This window comes from Chelon labrosus (genome assembly GCF_963514085.1).
Source record: "Chelon labrosus genome assembly, chromosome: 21".
In the NCBI taxonomy this organism is placed as follows: Eukaryota; Metazoa; Chordata; class Actinopteri; order Mugiliformes; family Mugilidae; genus Chelon; species Chelon labrosus.
Window position 1 is genome coordinate 16,305,259 of NC_140354.1, and position 16,589 is coordinate 16,321,847.

Consider the following 16,589-nt stretch of genomic DNA (forward strand, 5'->3'; position numbering starts at 1 on the left):
CCCCTCACCCATCACGATATACTTTAAATACTTTCATACTATCTCAACTCAACTTTATTTATAAAGCACTTTAAAAACAACCACAGTAAAAACAATAAACAAAACACTAAAAACACGAAACAAAAGCACAAAGACAGGGTCTCATGCTGGGTTGAAAAGGCCAAGGAATAAAAATGGGTTTTAAGACAAGTTTTAAAAATGGACAGTGAGGGGGCTTGTCTTATGTGCAGTGGTAGGTCGTTACGCACTTTGGGAGCAGCAACAGAGAAAGCTCTGTCCCCTCTTAGCTTCCGTTTAGACCTCGGTACCTCTAGGAGTAGCTGATCAGCTGACCTGAAACACCGAGCAGAAGTGTAAGGATGGAGAAGCTCAGAGAGGTAAGGCATTGCGAGACCATTAAAAGATTTAAAGGCAAACAAAACAATCTAAAATGCACCGGCAGCCAGTGGAGGGAGGCCAGAATGTGGTCCCTCTTACGTGCTCCAGTTAAGAGACGAGCAGCCGCATTCTGGACCAACTGGAGATGTACGATGGAAGACTGGCTGACCCCAAAATAAAGTGCGTTACAGTAATCCATTTGGAGTCGTTGGTCAGATATTTAGATCTGCGTATATCCATATAGTGGAAGTGACTGGGGCATCGAAACGCTGCCTCGAAACTCGTTTATTTCACCAATATTTTGTTATGATACCCTAGTGCTATTCCCCGTTGAGTCCGGAGTTACCTGTTATCTATTCGGGAACGTGCAGCGTTTTGTTGTTCATTGGCCAGCTGTTCCTCTCTCTGCCTCTGCATCCTCCTTTCAACAAGCTCCTCATCCATATACTCTGGCTCAAAACGGTAAGGACGTCCATCATAAACAAAGTCGTCGTCCACAACCTCAGAATCGGAAAAATATGCAGCCATGTTGCAAAAAACTAGCAGTAGCAAATTACAGGTAAACAAGCTGCATGGGGTGCGCGCGGCGCTCGGAGATGACATCATCCAGGTTAGAGGTTAGTAGGTCAATCTACAGACCCCGGATGAAGATAACGGGTAACTCTGGACTCAACAGGGAATAGCACGAGCGTATCATAAAATATTTGGGAAATGTTTCGCGGCAGATAATGTGTTATTTAGAGGCTGCGTTTCGGTGCCCCAGTCACTCCCACTATATAGATATATGCGGCTCTAAATATCTTCCGTACGACTACAAATGACACAAAAGTTAAATGGGTGAGTAAACGATCGTATTTTATGCCAGAAATAAGGTCCAGGTTGTAAAAAAAAGGGTAGTTTCCCTTTAAGCGTAGAAGTGTTGATTGCCACAAATTCCAGATGTAGACCACTTACGATTCAGTTAAAGGTAAATACTGCTGTTTTTGTTTCACTTTATTAATACCGGTAATAAAATTGATGTAACTGCAAAGTGAATGTAGATATTACACTGCACTGAAGACTGAATGAAACACACAAATACAGCTAACCTAATGTTCCATTATATCTAAAGGAGGTTTCTGTGGGGTTGAGTGCTTTTCATCTTCTCCACTGGGCAGCTTTGTCAGTGGCATCACACACCTACATGTCCATACATTCAGTCACGCGCTCAGTATGACTGCAGCTATGGTTTCTGGGAATGACTCAACCCCCGCTCTGCTCGCATGCGTCTTGCGCACACAAGCATTTGCACAAAAACCATATAATGAGATGTCACGCAGCCTCTGGTGCCCTTTAATGCGGCAGCAGGGACACACCGGGGCCACCAAGCGATATATGTGACCTCACACACCTCGCAGACACTTCCACGGGCCGCTGTGATTGGTTGAAAGCCAACTGTGTGTTTCCTAAACACTGAGTGGAGCGGAGAAAGAAGACGGCACTCGGGCTCGCGAGCTGGAGCAGGCAATCTGATTGGCCGACTCCGTCTCTGTGTTCTATACATAACTGCGTATCCGAGCCACAGGTAGTGTGTGTGTGTGTGGAGGGGGGTTAAGGCTGCCATGGCAACACAAAGCAGAGAGCAGCACGATGCGAGGAGACTCTCAATGCTGGAAATGCATGTATGACTCCCTGCGACTGACTGACTGAGGAGGGAGGGAGGGAGAGGACAGAGGGTTTCTGAGGTGAGGCTCATACATTGTTTTGTCACCCTCCCCCCTACTTCATTTTCTCTCTTTCCCATTTTCCAAATCCCACTTCTCAGCCGCCTGTCTTTGCAACATCTCCGTTTCTCGTCATGCTCACGCGGCGCCATTATTTTTCTTCCCCCTCTACTTTTCCCCACCATGAAAAGAGGAAACGGCGTGAGGCCACGAGACAAAACGCCGCATTATATCAGCGGCGTATCTCGGCATAAGGATGAGAGTCGGCTCGCAGAAGGAGGACGCTCGCATCTCAACATTCGCCTTACGAATTAGTAAAGCTGTTCCATAATTTAAAATAAATGAAGACAGACCACGAGGCCAAGCTGATGTTACAAATATGGGTCTTGTTGGGTCTTAAAACTTGCAACATCTTCTTTGAAACCGACACCGCTATAAATTGTATACACCAATGACTAGATCATATAACAAAAATACTTGATTACTAATAATGAGCAGAAAAATCAAATGTCTGTAGACGTTTTACTGGCTTGAATGAACAGTTAGATCCATATACACCAATCAGCCACAACATTAAGACCACTGACAGGAGAAGTAAACAGCATTGACCATCTTGTGACAATACAATGTTCTGCTGGGAAACTTTTGGACCTGCCATTCACTCGTGTGGATGTTACTCAGACTGGACCTAGACCAGACCAGGCACCCCCACCCCATAGCAATGACACTCCTTGATGGCAGCAACCATCCCCAGCAGGATGCAACCACAAAAACGGTTTAGGAACAACTAAAAAAAAAAACACGAAGAATGGCACAAGGTGTTGACCTGGCCTCCAAATTCACTAGATCCCAAACTGATCAAGTATCTTTGGGATGATCCACAGAGGCCCCTCCCCTCAAACCATAGGACCTTAAGACCCTCAGAAGGCCCATGTCCATTATCTGTTTTGGAGGCACAAGGGACACCTACACAATGTTAGGAAGGTGGTCATATGTCTGTGAAGGTTCTCAGTCATCCAGGTCATGGTATATCCAACAAAGGTTCAAAAAAGGCAACTGGACTTGTAGAGTTTTTTGAGAAGACGTTTCACCACTCATCCGAGTAGCTTCTTCAGTTCTAGGGGACTGGTGGGAAGTCTGAGGTTTAAATAGGAACTCCTCCTGAAGCATAACAAGCAAGTTTTTTCAGGAGGAGTTCCTATTTAAACCTCAGACTTCCTACCAGTCCCCTAGAACTGAAGAAGCTACTCGGATGAGTGGTGAAATGTCTTCTCAACAAACTCTACAAGTCCAGTTGCCTTTTTTGAACCTTTGTTGGATAAGGTGGTCATACTATTAACATATAATATGTTGTGTTATCATACCTACATATGTTCATGTTATAGTTATATTATGAATACAGACTTCGAGTGCAGACTCTCTGCTTTATTTTGAAGACATTCACATCCATATTGGAGAAAAGGTGAAGGAATTACAACCGTTTTCATTCACGGTTGAACCCTTTCAAAGACTCAAACGCAGTTGGACACCCAAAAGCCAGGTGTGAAACATTCCTTCGCTCTCTCTCTCTCTCTCTGGGTAGCTGGTTTTTATTGATGATGTGACAGAATACAGAAGCAGCTGGATGAATTCTGAAGTGCACGGGGACATGCTGCCCGCTCGGATTCAGTCGCACAAAGAGAGCTTTGATAGGACGCCGGTAAATGGGAGACAGCTGGACGATGACCCTAAACATACTGCGAAAGCAACCCAGCAGTTGGCACCTGATCTCGACAAATTGGACTGTGGACCCGCTCAACAAAAAGTTAGACAACCAAAGTTTGTGACCTGCAAGAGATCTAATCAATCGTTTAGCAACCAGATAGTTCAAGCCATTCATTTGGCATAGAGACCCTCTTAAAATCCTGAATCTTAAACTAATCAATTTAGGGTAAAAAATAAAAATGCTGAATTTCTAAAAAGTCTGCAAGGTTGTAGACAATACAGCCATAGAAAGGTATCTACAAGGGCACAGTAGGGATTTAAACCATAGACAGTATACAGATGGACGGTGGAACTGCTCCTCAAAAGTGAAGCCAAAGCAAGTAGAGCTCCCCCTGGTGGCTGGCTACAGTATCACCCCCTCCATGTTAGTGGGTGGGACTTAATCAGAGTCTTCCCACGGCGCCAGTAGTAAACAAACACCTGGAGGAGTGGAAATCACAGCAAACACTTCATGTTTGCCCTTTAAATTGGTCACGGAGGTAACACGGAGAACGAAGGAGTTGACAGAGTCCTGCTACAACTTTGTAGAAGCTTGATTGTTTTGAGCAGAACTCAACCCAAATGACAGGAGTTGCTTGTAGCATAAAGCTACAGCAACCCTTCAGACTGCAGCTCATGCTTGGGTTATATTAAGGATTTTCACGTGGCAAACACCAGAGTCGTGCTCAAAGGCAGACTTGTGTGCAGCATGTTCGTGGCCTAGGAGCTGGCAGCTGTGCTAGGCGCTCCGTCAGCCTGTATTTAGGCACAACGGCGATCTGCTAATGTCAGTGTGCTCACAATGATAATACAAGCTCCATGTTTACTAGTTCCACCAGCTTAGTTTGGCATGTTGGTATGCTAACATTGCTAATTAGAATCAACACATCATTATGCTGCTACTTTGTTTCATGCCAGAGTAAGACACGAGGTCAGAGGTATTTAAATTCACCCTTGGGGACCATAAACGTAGAGAGCCTTTCCAATACGACAACTGTTGAGATGTTGACGTCAATGGGACCGCCAAAGTCACTGAAAGAACCTGAAAGTCTAAACAGAATTGTGGTGTGAATTGTCTTATAACTGCAGTCAACTCAAATCTTAATGTGCACCAAGTGAATAATCTGAACTGTCGAGTGATAATTTGACATATACTCAAGGTTGTTTCAAGCTATACTCTCCGAGGCCGGGTCATTTGACAGGGGTTTTGCCGAGATTTGTGTTATTGTAGGTGAGTTCAAATTCAGTTAATGACCTTTACTGCACAGCGGTCTTTCCGTCTCCTTAATCTCCTGTCTGTCTCCACTCTATCATGTAATAAAGCAGAAATGCCATTTAAATGTCAGTTAGTGATATGTAGGAAGGAAATGTCAAAAGTAGGAAAAATATTCTTCTATTGCTCATTAGCAGAGATGGGAGCAAGCGAGGAACTGTGTAGATTTCAGTCACCTCTGTTATATACAGTATATACACCGATCAGTCACAACATTATGACCACTGACAGGTGAAGTGAATAACGTTGACCATCTTATGATAATTCAATGTTGTGCTGGGAAACTTTTCAACCTGGCATTGGTGTGGATGTTACTTAGACATGTACCACCAACCTAGACCAGACCAGACACCCCCACCCCATAGCAATGACACTCCTTGATGGCAGCAGCCATCCCCAGCAAGATGCAATCACAAAAACGCTTTAGGAATAACAAAAACAAAACACAACATGAAGAACAGCTCAAGGTGTTGACCTGGCCTTCAAATTCACTAGATCCCAAACTGATCAAGTATCTGTAGGATGATCTACAGAGGCCCCTCCCCTCAACCCATTGGACCCGAAGGCCCCCCAACTAACAACTTTCTGTTGCCAGACACCACAGGACACCCTCAGAAGGCCCATGTCCATTCTCTGATGAGTCACAACTGTTTTAGAGACAACATGGTAGACCTACACAATATTAAGACGGTGGTCAAAATGATAAGCCTGATCGTTGTGTATATATTTATACCCTAACCAGTAGAAGCCTGTTGGTGAGGAGAGGACATGTGACAGTAACATGGCAAACACAAGAAAAAGGAACCTACCATTGCATTCTTCTTGTGTTTACTCCTTCTGCCTCGCTCCCCGTCCTTCAGTCTTCAGTGTCAAACAATGCAGATCTCCTCACTGTTTACTCTTTTCTCTCATTTGTTTGTGTAATTCTTTCGCGTTCGGTCCTTTGTTATTTGCGTTGTGCCGTCAGAGTGCGGGAAAAAAAGCTGATATGGCTCCTCTCCGGGCCTTCCAAGGTGAAGGGTAAACTCAAGGCGAAGGGTGGGCGGAGGGGTGGGGCTGGGTTACTGCTGTGATCTCTGAGGGCCCTGCGGGCAATTGCTGGATCCTGCTACTGCTTTGATTGTAATGCCTGGGTATGAAGTTTCCCACCGGCTTGTACTCCTGAGTCTCTTGATTTGCTTCTCCAGAGGCCTCCTCGGGCGTCCGTTGCGTTACCCTTGCCTCCGAGGCAAACGGAAGATGGTGGAGTGAGTTGTCTACTGGGTAGATTAGAGCACCAGGCTAGCGAGCATGTGTTACCTGCCGGGCAGATTAAAGCACAAGGATAGTGAATGCTGTTGCTGAAAAGTTCTCCTCTGTTCCCTTTCCAGTGTCACAGAAGGTGTGTTTGCTGAGGTATATAGTTGCCTGCCAGGGGTACTGCACAGAGGGGTGAGGCTAGTGTGAGTGTGTAGCTACCTTCCACCTCCCAGTGATAACTAGCCTCAGGTCCAAGCAAGTGTGGATCAGTACAATTCGGGCAGGCCAGAGCTGGCAGGTGGCGGTCCAAGGTCATTGCTGGTCATAACGGTTGCAGTGAGGAGAGTTTGAGAGGCAATACAGGTTGTCACGGTAACAACAGTGAGAGGTCACAGGTGATGTATATGCGCCGTGTTCCAGTCACTGAGTTGGCTGTTTCGGTGGTGGAGGTAGGCAGTGGGAGACAATCCCTGAGGTACAAATGAGAAAAAAACGAAAAGAAAAAAAAAAGAAAAAAAAAAGTTGCACGAAGAGAAATAAAAATAGGAAAAAGGTAACGGATAAGAAACTGCTGCTGCTTCTTTCTTTTTTTCTATGTCTTTGAGAGGTAGTGGTGTTCTCTGCGTGGGTCGGAGCGGACGGCAGGAGGTACGCCTGAAGTGTATTCTTGTGTCTTGTGTTTTTCGAAAACGAATGCTGGTGTTTTGCCAGAGTCCATCGGAAGAGAAATGTCGCTTCTTGGCTCGGCCTTTTAATGTGAGCGGGACGGTTTCTTCAGAGCCTCCACCTGTGAAGAAGAAAACAAAAGGAGGTTATTATTTTTACCCGCTGGGTATCGGGCAGATCCATTCATTCATTCATTCATTCATTCATTTTCTGTAACTGTTGGTCCTCTGGAGGTTTGTGGGGAGTCTACCCAGCTGTCATCGGGCGAGAGGCGGGGTACATCCTGGACAGGTCTCCAGTCTATCACAGGGCTAACACAGAGAGACAGACAACCATTCACACTCACACCTACGTCCAATTTAGAATCACCAATTAACCTAACAAGCATGTCTTTGGACGGTGGGAGGAAGCCGGAGTACCCGGAGAGAACCCACGCAGACACAGGGAGAACATGCAAACTCCACACAGAAAGGCCATAGTCGACCCATGGATTCGACCCCAGAACCTTCTTGCTGTGAGGCATCAGTGCTAACCTGGGCCAATCCAGGCATTTTTAAAATGACCGGATCGTTATCAAGCTTCAGCTAGGCCCGATCTATTGTAGTTATTTATTTGAGGTCTGCCATTAACAAAAACCATGTCTCTGTAGCATCAAAACGTCTTCTTCTTCTGTTTTACTGGCGGTTGGCTAGCATCAAAGCTGCCAAAACAAACAAGAAGAAGGAGCAAAACCACATGACTAAACATGTCTGCTGTGTGGAAGACTTTACTTTGCTCTGGAAAATAAAGTCAGCCACACAGCAGATGGTAGTTTGTGCAATGTAGATGTTTGGCGAGGTGGTAGTAGGAGATCGGCATTCAGTTCTACCAACTTGTTTCACCACCAAAAGCAGAGTACACCAAGGCAAAGGCTGCACCGAAACAACACCTACAGACACTGAATGCTGCGAGACAACGTCATGGTGAAAAATATTACAGGGAGAGTTTGTGGCATGACCAGACCATTTCTGTAGCAAAGAACATGGGTTTCCATCGTCTGTTGGAGCCACGATACAAGCTACCCTCTTGACATGACATTAGCTTGGATAGCCCTATTTGCTGGACTTAATACAGTCACACGGTGCGAAACATCTTCAAGAAACCCTACAAGTCCAGTTCCCTCGTTTCAGGTTGTTTTTTGGATATGCTGAATATGTGCAATCGCCATCCATTCAACCATTATCAAGTTGTTTTCAGCCTCACGGTGTAACGTAGAGGAAAAGTAAGTTGCCAAAGTGCGTAGGATTGATCTGCACAAAGGTTTATCCAAGGTTTAACAGAAACAGGAATTTACCAGTAGAACGTTGTCAATCTGTCGGTTGATGAGCCGCCACCGTCACAATTCCCCAGGGCCACTACAGGCCCTTGAGCGGTGAAAATTAGTTTTTACCAACCTTCACACTGTCAAACTTGGGAACATTAAAGTGTTTTTGTGTTCTACAGCACTCTTGGAGAGAAATGATACTCCACTGGCTGAACGTATAAGTGTGGGTAGTACTCTATTTGGAGGACAAGTGCGTCTTCAGATATCCTTTTTGAACAGAGAGAATACCATGTCACTCTGGTTTTCTAAAGCAAATGCTGCATTACGGGCTCTTTGTAGGGTTAATGATGCCATACAGCGAACAAAAAGCAAAAAAAGTACCAAGGCGCCTAAGCATTATCATGACAACCATATAATTTGACCGGATAAAGATAAAAGTAGTAAATATAATTGATCAGTTTGTTTTCATATGTGTGTAATTTGGTTAAAACAAAAATCCTAAATGACATTAGAACGAGAAACGCACCTTATACTGGAACTACCTGTTCCTGGATAACAAAAATACATGCATTCTCACGGAAGGTTTCTTCTGTGACATGCACACTTGTCAGATGCTATAAATGTTAGACAAGAAAAGGTGACTCATGCACACCTGAAAAACAAGAAAAAAAAGTGTTTCTGCTTCTAGCGACGATACTGTAGATGCTCATAACAAATGCATTGAGTTCATCCTGTAATAACAAAAAGCTACAGGACTTGTTCAGTATGCAAAGCAGCTACTGGGTGGGAAATCTATTGTTGGCAACCCGCATCTGAATGCACTGCACATAATGTACATACACAAACACACATACATACACGCATACATTCCCTGTTAATCTTCTTCCATCTGTGCATGCTGCTCTTGGGTTGGGTCTCTTTGAAGACACACATCCTGTTGTGCGACTCTCTTTCTCGTCAAGGCAAACACGAGTTAGTTTCACGCTCAGGAGACACACGCATCCACGCTTTTGTCCACGGCTATCATGAGAGACAGTCAAGGTTTGCCTTCTACTTTAACAAAGGCTTTATAGAAATAAACCTTTGTTCCCGAGCCCGGCCGCAAGAACTCTTAACACTGTTAGCGCCACTTGTTGATGCACTGAATGGATGAGCAGATATGCTAACTCCTCATATAAAAAACATGTTCAATTAAAGGTAGACAAAAATCGAGCAATGATAGATTGTATTTTCAATGAAATAAAAAGCTACACAGCAGGAAAGCTACATGTTTGCTAAATGCTAATATCCACACACTTGGTGTTTCCCCTAGGTTTAAGGCGTTGAGGGGGCTGGGGATCAGGTGTTCATGCACTTATTGACAAAAGTCAAAATAACAACTGAACAATTTGATAATAATATAAGGGTAGGGGAAACGCCGCACACCAATAGGCGCTCAATGGCAACGTTACCATGCATGTTACAGCAGTTCTAAAGATTGAGCACGTCCTTGGCTTCTGGACGAACTGAAATTTTGATGTGACGACGGCGCTGGAGATAACGTCACGGGAAAAGGCCCGTTTAAAAAATTTAAAGGCAACCCCCATCCAGCGCATGACACGCCCAGATAAGACCTTGATTTTATGGGGTTGGTGCATCCATCCCAGGTGCATTTACACAAATCATCACCAATGTTAGGACAGATCATATGGAATAGATCATGGATGTGCCTACAAGATTGAATGGCGATACACAGACGTGGATTTTGAGACTATTCTCTGAAGCAAAAATGGTGGTGCTATGGGAAAGACTCATCAGTCAGAGGGATTATCATTCCATCTCATAGTTGGGCCACAACGGTTTTCTTAAACAAAGATGGTGGCGTGAGAGAAACTACCAAAACTCAAAGCGATTCGTCCAACAGGAACCATTAATGTCTGTACAGAAATCTGATATCATTCCATCTTGTTGTTAGACCACTAACGGACAGATGTTCCCGTCCCCAGAAGCACAATTTCCAAAAGAATGACATTACACCTTTTATAAAACACAACATACCGTGGTTTAGGATTTAACTATGTTCAATATGCACAACTGTACACACAATGTTAAAGGATTGAGGAAATCTTTGAACAGAAATGGGAATCTCTCTCTCCTGTCCATCTCCAACAACCAATGGTTGTGTCTTTCTTTTCTACTTTCACAGCCAATCTGGCGGGCATCCAGCCATCAGTTCTTTTACTTTCTGACACTTCTGCAGTATTTCCGAGAAACTACTGCTAGCAGCCCGTACTGTACATCTGTTACTGTAACTGGTGGGGGATGGAAGCCATTTTCCAGTCTGTCTTACAAGAGTGATGCATATTGCATGGAATAATTGTTCCCTCATGTCTGTTTCTCTCTCTCCTTCTGTCTTCTTCATGAGATTAATCTTGGCGTCTCTTTCACTCGGCGACTCCCGCTGCCAGTTAATTAGACCCTCTGATGAGGTCTGATTTGATTGCAAAAGAGGCTTGAGTGTATCGAAGAGACAAAAAAAAATGCCTTTCACTATTGTTTTTGCCGCTAAATTTAAGTGAAGGAGTTGGGAGAGGTGCAGGCCCAGGAGGTGTCAAGTGTTTGTGTGAAGAGGCTGTTAACATTTCTTGAAGGGGAAGTCAATTGTGGCCTACAGAGAGGAACAAAAACAGAAGACCACAAAGAGAAGAAAATGAATAATATTATCAATAAATCAGTAGGGATGGGTGTCGCTAGTAATTTCCTGAATTGATTAGATTCTGATTCGATTCAGTATCAGTTCATCAGCCACAACATTAAAACCACTGACAGGTGAAGTTAACATTGACCATCTTGTGAAATACAACGTTCTAGGAAATGTGGATGTTACTTAGACATGTAGCACCCACTTAGACCAGATCAGGCACCCCCACCCCATAGCAATGACACTCCTTGATGGCAGCAACCATCCCCAGCAGGATGCAACCACAAAAATGCTTTAGCAATAACTAAAAAAAAAACCCTCAGAAGGCCCATGTCCATTCTCTGATGAGTCACAACTGCTTTGGAGGCACGAGAGAGACCTACACAATATTAGGAAGGTGGTCATAATGTTATGCCTGATTGGTGTATTTGAGTTTCAAAACAGTTTTGGATCTCCCTCACACATGGACTCATTTCGTTGCGCGGTCTCTAGGGGACGATTTGTGACGGCAAACCCGTCTCGTAAATCAATATTGGTCTTTCAAAGCAAGATCAATTTGAATTGGAAAATTTTTTTCAAACCAAGCCCAATTTATCAGTTGTTATGAAGACTAATTGCTTTGTGAATCCTCATTTCCATGTGGATCTCAAAACCATTAAATTTAATTTATGCTAATTGTTGACAATTTAAACTGCATTCAATACTCGGTCTGTTGCAGCATTTTAAGAGCGCTCGCCCCGCCCGGTGTGCTGCTACAGCAAACAAACCAGAACTGAAAATTGATTGGGTTTTGTGCAGCCGACACAAGGGGATTAAAAAAAAATGCCTTAATTGTTCTTAATCCCGGTAATCAGCCCACTACTCCACAAACAAACATTGCGAGCTACTACAAAATGCTTGCGTTGCCACTGGCCTTTCTTCCTCAACGCATCAACATTCCTCAAAATGGGTCATCACACAGATGTCTAATCGCCTAGGCAACGGCACCTTTGACCTCAAAGTGATGATGGGTTCATCCTGAGGTCAGTTGTCAGCTGGAGCTGTGATGTTCAAAATCATTCAAGCGTCAACAAAACCGCGAGATACAGTAGATGAAAAAGGGACAATAAGTGTGGTGGCGGTTGATGTCGCGGGGTCGCTCAGATGGGAACAAGAGTTTACTTGTCCCGTATTATCTGGGCTTCATGCCAGATTATTCAAACCTGCCCAGCAGCACTTCATGGTTTTGTAAATGAGGCCTGGAGCACAACAACAGATGACCAAACATTGCTCAAAGAAGCTGAGAGCTGCTTCATCAATGCTTCATGCCGCTCGGTGTTGGTTTAAAAATGAGCTGGGCTGTTTTGTTGTGCTGTCGAAGCATTCACCGGCCCCCGGTCCGTGCCTCGAGCCTGACGAGCGCAAAACAGCAAATGGAATTCGCATGCAAGCGAGTACACGGGTACACGACGCACCTGAAGACGTGAGCATGTGCCTCACCTTCCCTGACAGTGAATGACATTTCACTTTGCTTTCATTTGGTTGACTGGAGAAATGTCACCAAGGATCTGAAAGGACAGCTGCCTTTGTCAAGAAGGTGGGAATACTTACAAACACTGAAGGTTGCAGATGAACAAATACGTGCGGGGTATAACAATGTCAGAAGATGAACATTTAACTGTTAACTATAAGCGAATGAGTCAATTATAAGTGATAAAGACTGATAATCGAGTGTTTGTTCTTCCTCCTAGGGCTGTGAGAACAAAAAAAAAAAAGTTTGTTCAGCCAGGTAATTTATACCCCGGAGCCGAACTCCGGGGAAGTCCTCATAGGCCCCTCCCACTGCAGCATACGTCACATTCGCTAAGCATTGTGGGAGATGCGAGATATGGACGTCAAGAGGCAACACACACAGTATGCCGATCACTACTCAGGAGAAATTAGCGGTTAAGCTGCGACTATTAGCATCTGGAAGCTAGCATTTATGCTTCTCCGCTTTAACCACGCCCACTTCCGATTTCTGACCAATCACAGAATAGCTGCTGGACATCACATGAGAAAAAAGTTTGAGAACAAGGTACGAGAACTCCCAAACGAGTGCTGCAAGGACAAACTTCTTGAGGAGTATGTAACAGCCTTTACTCCATGTGCCAGACTGTTGATCTTTAGTCAACAGAACTGAAGCTTGACACATAACGTTTAGTTTTGGTCTTGACGATGGGTTGAGTGAACAACTGCAGGTCTTTTGACGTGCAACATGAAGTGGGTTGGCTGCAATTTTCTTTGTTGAAGTTTTGTGTGTTGGCTGGATGACCAGTTTGTGAACCAGATCATGTGACGTTGTCAAAGAGCCGTGACAGGAATAACTAGGTCACCTAGATGTGCTGCTATCAGCTTCACTAAAAAGTGGAGTTTGAAACTGTCTTGACGTTGATAGGCTGTGTAAAACCAGAGATATGACAGATTTAACTTGATAGTACAAAAATATTGGCTGATACTACTCTATGTGATGAATATAGTTTGTAGATATTCATCTTCTTCTGTAGCTTACCCTTGTGAAGGGTTGCGGGAGTGTGTTTGAAATATTTGTGTTTGAAATATTTGTATATAGTTGATTACGTCTCAATTTTACCTCTTATGTTGCATTTGCACTATTTGAAATAGTGCTGGTGTAGCTCTCTGTACACTTTTGTACATAAGTATGCTTTGAAGAGCTGCAGCTGACTATTTGTACATAGTTTTACTATTTTCAATTTTACCGTTGTATGTTCATGTTTGCCACCTTTAAGTTCCAAAGCAGTTCATTGAGCATGTTTTTAGTTTTTATTTTAAAAAAATAGACTAGTTTTTTGATGATTTTTTGTGTATTTTTGGGACCCATATGGTAAAAAAAATTATTAGCAGATCTTATTGGTGAAGTTGTGCTGAATAAAAAGATACCAATCTCATCCGAGTAGCTTCTTCAGTTCTTCGTCACAAGCTGCTTGGATGAGTGGTGAAACGTCTTCTCAAAAAAACTCTACAAGACCAGTTGCCTTTTTTTTAAACACTTTTTTTGATATACCATGACCTGAATGACTGAGAACCTTCACAGACAAAAGATCTCTAAGCGTTAAACTCGGAGTGAAAGTAGTGTAGTACAGGGGTCATCAACTACATTTGTCCAAGGGTCAGAATTATTCCCATCAGACGCTGTGAGGGCCAGATGCTCTTGTAAAATAAAATGAAATAAAATATTGTTTCCCAAGTAATATATTATTTTTTTTAAATATAAATTTTCCTTCCAAATTTATGTTATTCTTTAGCCTTTGTCAGCGTTAACAGACTCATATTACCTGTACTGCCACTAGGGGGCGATTGCGATATCTTAGGCTGGAAAACTCTGGCAGGCCGGATGTGGCCTGCGGGCTGCCAGTCGATGTTCGCTGGTGTAGTAAATCCAAGTTAAATCTAAAATGTGTTGCAGTGTTATTAACAACATCCATCATCGATAGCCTAACCCTGGACAGGTAGCCAGTCCATCACAGGGCTAATCCATACATATAAACAACATGCACAACTTACTTTTTGCACCCTTTGAATTAAATCCGATTAAACTCCAGAACTGTCTTTGAAGTTATTCTTGGTAGCATGCTACAGATGAGAGACAACAAACCGGTGCACTGCCAAAACCTTCCAGGTGGAACCGGAGCTTAAGACATTCTGTTCCCGGAGCGCGAGCACAACGCAACACAATATCCTGACATCGGTGTTTTGCTTGTTTGCTACTCTCACAAGCACTGAACGGAAGTCCGAGATCAATCTTCGAGGCAACACATGCTTTTATACGACAGCGCTTAAAATAGTTTGTGGGACACCTTCATATCCCTACAGTCGCCTCTTCCAGTAGGAAACAATCTGAAGAATGTCATAAAGGATAGATCCAAGAAAAGCACAACAGAGCAGAAAGTCAGAGCAGAGTCGGTGTCTGAGTGCAGCAGGAAGTGCGTCCATTAGCGGGCCATTAGAGGCGGTTGCTAGCAATTACCTGTGGGTCTAGGGCAGCGTGGAAGACGGCAACGAATATGCCCCGAAGTCCACCATCACAATTACCCTGCTCCACACTTTGTCTGACTAACCTGACTGTGAAAACAAAAAGGCTGTTGGGTTGATGTCTGGATGGTGGACACACTGTTCGAAAATCCAGATAATTAGCAGCTTTAGAGAGAGCTTATTTTTAATCAGCTGCTGAACACACTCACCTGCCAGTTCAATAGGTACACCAACGAAAACCACTCCGCACTAAATCTCCATCTTCATAAAGGTTATGAAGATATTCAGCATTTGTTATATAAATACCAGAGAGGGCTGTCGATTCAGCTGTGTTTTTGTTTTGTAGTACTATTGAATTGTATTCTGTTTGTTCTATTTTATTGGCAAACCCATTTTAGTCAGCGGGCTAGGCTAAATAACAGGAACACTTTAGAGTAAAATTCAATACGGTGTAACAGCAACACAAACAACATCCTCCAAAATGATCGTCCATTTGACTTACAACCTCTACAATGTGGTTTCTTCATAAACTGAACATTACAACGTGTCATAAAGGGGAGATTTAGAGCAGGACTGTTATGTTAAAATGCATTAGCTTCCACTGGAGAATCTAATGAACTGGCAAGTGACTGTACATGAGATAACCTTCGAGGGCTTTCCAGATCTAAACGTTTCTGTGCCTTAGAGGAGGCGGGGTATAAGTCTCTCTTTCCATTTCTAAAAAGTACAAATCTCAAATAAAATGCACGACAACGCATCTTATCGTCACTGATGTAGCGTAATGCCTTTTTCGCCTCGGGGTCTGTTGTTTTCTGCGCCTAGTGTAGTGTAGTGAAAGGCTCCCAAACAAAATTATTAATGCATCACCGACGGATTCTATAATTTAAGATGAAAGGGTGAAGGGAGAGGTTGAATCTTAGAGTGCATGTTCAGTAACCCTGGAAGTGCTGAAAGAGCCCCCGCTGGGCTACGGTAGAACGTCATTTAACTGAAGTGACTGAAGTTCTAACCACAGAAAAATAAAAACTACACTGAAATAACAAATAATTTATTACTGTAAGCAATGCGAGAAGTGTCATGAAATAACCACAACACTGAAATATTTACAACAACTTCCTGAAACCAACCAACTTGCGGCCTATGGTCATGCGTATTCAGGCATTATGAATGCTTCTTGGTATTTGCATTAGGAACGCCCATGTCTAGTCCTGACGTGCACCAATTCAGCTTTAAACCAGCCCCGTAAGTTGGTCTGGAGTCACTCCCTTGTGTAACCAATTATGCTTCAGCAAACATCCTACGGTCCAATCAAATTGTACGGGCGGGCTTTATGCGGTGATGGACAGAAGAGCAACCGAAATGCAGTCAAACGCGTCAACTGAGCGCCATGGAGTGGATTTTGTTAACAACAAACTCGATCGGTTGTAGGAGTATCTAGTTGCGTACAGAAATACATTTATCAGACTCACATTTTTATAGGAATCGAGGCTGGCTTGACGGAAAATTACAATGGCCACTACTGCAAACAACTGTTACGCTTCAGTGGATTTCTTTGTCAACATGTCACCGTCTTGTTCTTTCGGGGTTGGACAC

General features: G+C 43.6%; 1 protein-coding gene across 1 annotated transcript in view; it reads right to left on the reverse strand.

Annotated features, from left to right (window-relative positions):
* The window catches only part of LOC311506934 (thyroid hormone receptor alpha), an 87,289-nt gene that overhangs the window by 53,971 nt on the left and 16,729 nt on the right, over positions 1-16,589 (reverse strand). Inside the window, exon 3 of the mRNA XM_084571089.1 lies at positions 5,907-7,123. The gene's annotated coding sequence lies outside the window, so the exon portion shown is untranslated. The remainder of the gene's footprint in view (positions 1-5,906; positions 7,124-16,589) is intronic.